Source organism: Vespa crabro, chromosome 24 (genome assembly GCF_910589235.1).
Source record: "Vespa crabro chromosome 24, iyVesCrab1.2, whole genome shotgun sequence".
Lineage (NCBI taxonomy): Eukaryota > Metazoa > Arthropoda > Insecta > Hymenoptera > Vespidae > Vespa > Vespa crabro.
The window spans coordinates 3694005-3699363 of NC_060978.1; positions in this window are offsets into that span (position 1 = coordinate 3694005).

Here is a 5359-nt window from a genome sequence, read left to right on the forward strand (position 1 = left end):
ACTCCGACGTGTGCACTTCGTGATTCTCTTTTCTAAACGCTAAAGATTGTAAATTAATATTATCGATAATTTTATAATAATCTAAACGATTTTTAATGCACGCGAGGTAGACTAGAGTAATAAATAAACAATAGTTCATTTATTTAAACAATAAAAAGTCTGAATCGCCCGCGGAACTTATTATAATTCTAATATAAACTTGTAGTACTTAAAAATTTTAATTTCGGAGCGGTTTTCTCTGGTATTATAAACATAAACGCACTTTTTCACGACTTTGACAGTTCGCGACTTAGTTTGCTCTTGCACTCCGACGTGTGCACTTCGTGATTCTCTTTTCTAAACGCTAAAACTTATAAATTAATATTTTCGGTAATTTTATAATTATCTACACGGTTTTTATAGCTCGTGGAATAGAATAGAGTATTATTTAAACAATAGTTCATTTATTTAAACAATAAAAAGTCTGAATCGCCCGCGGAACTTAAAATAATTCTAATATAAACTTCTAGTACTTAAAAATTTTAATTTCGAAGGGGTTTTCTCTTGTGACATAAACATAAACGCACTTATACACGACTTTGACAGCTCGCGACTTAGTTTACTCTTGCACTCCGACGTGTGCACTTCGTGATTCTCTTTTCTAAACGCTGACGATTGTAAATTAATATTTTCGGTAATTTTATAATTATCTACACGGTTTTTATAGCTCGTGGAATAGAATAGAGTATTATTTAAACAATAGTTCATTTATTTAAACAATAAAAACTCTGAATCGCACGCGGGACTTAAAATAATTCTAATATAAACTTCTAGTACTTAAAAATTTTAATTTCGGAGGGGTTTTCTCTTGTGACATAAACATAAACGCACTTCTACACGACTTTGACAGCTCGCGACTTAATTTACTCTTGCACTCCGACGTGTGCACTTCGTGATTATCTTTTCTAAACGCTAAAACTTATAAATTAATATTTTCGGTAATTTTATAATTATCTACACGGTTTTTATAGCTCGAGGAATAGAATAGAGTATTATTTAAACAATAGTTCATTTATTTAAACAATAAAAAGTCTGAATCGCCCGCGGAACTTAAAATAATTCTAATATAAACTTCTAGTACTTAAAAATTTTAATTTCGGAGGGGTTTTCTCTTGTGACATAAACATAAACGCACTTATACACGACTTTGACAGCTCGCGACTTAGTTTACTCTTGCACTCCGACGTGTGCACTTCGTGATTATCTTTTCTAAACGCTAAAACTTATAAATTAATATTTTCGGTAATTTTATAATTATCTACACGGTTTTTATAGCTCGCGGGATAGAATACAGTATTATTTAAACACTGGTTCATTTATTTAAACAATAAAAATTCTGAATCGCCCGCGGAACTTAAAATAATTCTAATATAAACTTCTAGTACTTAAAAATTTTAATTTCGGAGCGGTTTTCTCTTGTGACATAAACATAAACGCACTTATACACGACTTTGACAGCTCGCGACTTAGTTTGCTCTTGCACTCCGACGTGTGCATTTCGTGATTCTCTTTTCTAAACGCTAAAGCTTATAAATTAACATTATCGATAATTTTATAATAATCTAAACGATTTTTATTGCACGCGGGGTAGACTAGAGTAATAAATAAACAATAGTTCATTTATTTAAACAATAAAAAGTCTGAATCGCGCGCGGAACTTAAAATAATTCTAATATAAACTTCTAGTACTTAAAAATTTTAATTTCGGAGCGGTTTTCTCTGGTATTATAAACATAAACGCACTTTTTCACGACTTTGACAGTTCGCGACTTAGTTTGCTCTTGCACTCCGACGTGTGCACTTCGTGATTCTCTTTTCTAAACGCTAAAGATTGTAAATTAATATTATCGATAATTTTATAATAATCTAAACGATTTTTAATGCACGCGAGGTAGACTAGAGTAATAAATAAACAATAGTTCATTTATTTAAACAATAAAAAGTCTGAATCGCCCGCGGAACTTATTATAATTCTAATATAAACTTGTAGTACTTAAAAATTTTAATTTCGGAGCGGTTTTCTCTGGTATTATAAACATAAACGCACTTTTTCACGACTTTGACAGTTCGCGACTTAGTTTGCTCTTGCACTCCGACGTGTGCACTTCGTGATTCTCTTTTCTAAACGCTAACGATTGTAAATTAATATTTTCGGTAATTTTATAATTATCTACACGGTTTTTATAGCTCGCGGAATAGAATAGAGTATTATTTAAACAATAGTTCATTTATTTAAACAATAAAAACTCTGAATCGCACGCGGGACTTAAAATAATTCTAATATAAACTTCTAGTACTTAAAAATTTTAATTTCGGAGGGGTTTTCTCTTGTGACATAAACATAAACGCACTTTTTCACGACTTTGACAGTTCGCGACTTAGTTTGCTCTTGCACTCCGACGTGTGCACTTCGTGATTATCTTTTCTAAACGCTAAAACTTATAAATTAATATTTTCGGTAATTTTATAATTATCTAAACGATTTTTATTGCACGCGGGATAGAATACAGTATTATTTAAACAATGGTTCATTTATTTAAACAATAAAATGTCTGAATCGCCCGCGGAACTTAAAATAATTCTAATATAAACTTCTAGTACTTAAAAATTTTAATTTCGGAGGGGTTTTCTCTTGTGACATAAACATAAACGCACTTATACACGACTTTGACAGCTCGCGACTTAGTTTACTCTTGCACTCCGACGTGTGCACTTCGTGATTATCTTTTCTAAACGCTAAAACTTATAAATTAATATTTTCGGTAATTTTATAATTATCTACACGGTTTTTATAGCTCGCGGGATAGAATACAGTATTATTTAAACACTGGTTCATTTATTTAAACAATAAAAATTCTGAATCGCCCGCGGAACTTAAAATAATTCTAATATAAACTTCTAGTACTTAAAAATTTTAATTTCGGAGCGGTTTTCTCTTGTGACATAAACATAAACGCACTTTTTCACGACTTTGACAGTTCGCGACTTAGTTTGCTCTTGCACTCCGACGTGTGCACTTCGTGATTCTCTTTTCTAAACGCTAAAGATTAGTAATTTATATTTTCGGTAATTTTATAATTATTTAAACGATTTTTATTGCACGCGGGATAGAATAGATTAATGTTTAAACAATTGTTCATTTATTTAAATATTGAAAAGTCTGAATCGCGCGCGGATCTAAAATTAAGTTTAATATAAACTTCTATTACTTTTAAAATTTTATTTCGGATTAGTTGCCTAATATTTAAACAATAGTACATTTATTTTAACGTTGAAAATTCGAAATCCCGATTATTGAATCATTTCTCCTTTGTCTTTTGACCTGTACGGATCTAAAATGTCAGGATGTCTTCGCTGCAAGTATCAACGTATCTTAAGGTAAATATATTTTTATATCTTACATTTCTGTAGTAATTTATACTGTTTCTTATTATAACCATGTTATTATTAATTTTGTTTTTATTTTGTTTTTTCAGTACGTCATTGCAAACGCTCGGGAACCAACGATGTTATCTTGTATTGCTTAAATATGAATATCGCAAAGTAGAAGCAGTGTTTGTTCGTTCGCGTTTCGCGATTTAAAAAGCAAAAGTTTTTGCAACGTCTGCGTGCAATGCAGTCGTTAGAGTCAGTGTTTGTTCGCAATTAATTAATTTTTTAACAGTCGCATAGGCTGTATTTATAAAGTCAGTAGAGTTTCGCGAATTAAATTCAGTGACCGTTCGTTAAAAAATAACTATCGCGATATAGAGTCAGTGCATCATTGAAGATATTCCTGATGAACTTTGATGTCGACCTACCTAGTTTGCAACCACATACGGATCGTCCCCTCTCAAGTTCGACCTGAACGAGTGTTTTGGAGCCATCGCAGAACTTCTTAAGTAGTGAGTGAATTTTTAAGTCCCTCCAATCACTCAATCATGTCGAGGACGATAGGTCCGAATCGGCACGGGTGATTGGTTGTAATTAATTAGTAGAAGAGCATTGAGTGACCACGAGTAAATTTCTTCGGAGATTTACTCGTGAATGGTTTCTTAATTTTTCATTTATTTATTAGATTAGGATAGAGTCTTCTTGCTCAAACGCGTTTATAATTATTTGGGATTTTGAATATTTTAATACATTTTTAAATATTTTACTCGCACGGAAATATGTAAAGAATCGATATTCATACGTTCTAATAAAGAACGAGTAAGAAGACACTCGCGATGGATAGTCTCTGGATTACAAACGAAACTATGGATGATTTTATTACAATAATTAAAATATTCGTTTGTAAGAAGGAACGTCCAAGGGTTTGCTTTATATTTTTAAATAATTATTAATTAAATATTTAATCGATTTAAATTGATATAAAAAAGTCTCGATAGAGTCATTGGTTTTGAAAGAGAAAAATCGAGTAGAATGATTGCTAAAAAACAAAGAGACGTAGTCCGTAAGCCTAGATGATAAATTAATTATTTTTTAGCTCAGGATTTTCAGCAATTAATATACTATTATCTAATTTCTAATTTTTTTATAATTAATATCTAATTTCTCCCACTCTGCGAAAAAGTATCTTTCGAAAGGATAATAATAAGTTTTCAAATTCGTTATGGTTGTATTAGGGTTTTCTTTCATATCTTAGAATTTGGAATCAAATTTTGTCGTTACAGTTTTAGAGTGATAATCGATTAGGTTGAGGCACGAAGCAAAGAAGAGGCTATATGCCGAAGATAACATATGGCTCAAGAAGACAACTATTAGGCTATTGAGTTATTTTCGAAGGTTCACTGGGAACTTTCGAGAATGGCTCTTAGTTTTACCATGTTAATATTTTAATTTTACCATGTTGTCACTCAAAATGCTCTTATGGTGATGGGTGTAGGGGTGTAAATTTAAAAAACTGAGACGAAGTAACTTTCCGTAAATAATATTCCCACATTGCCACGCGTACGCGAATAGGATTATTTCATATTTTATGCCTTTTTAATATTAAACTGTTTTTTAAAACTTAATTGAATTTATGATTCTAGTTTAATAAAATCAAATTTTACGTTAAAGTCGATTGATAAATTTAGCACATTTTTTTCTTTTCTAAAGTTCAATTAAATTCATAATTTTATTTTTATAAAATCGAGTTCTATATTAAAATCACATATCTATGAAATGTAAAAGTAATATAATATTTCTTTAGATCAGTATTCAGAATTTTTCATTCTTTTTTCATTAATATTTTTTTTTTCTTACCTATTAAGTTTAATTAAATTAAATTCAGAATTTTATCGTTCGTATAATTAATATACATATATACATATTCTTTCGTTTTCCTTATTTCTTT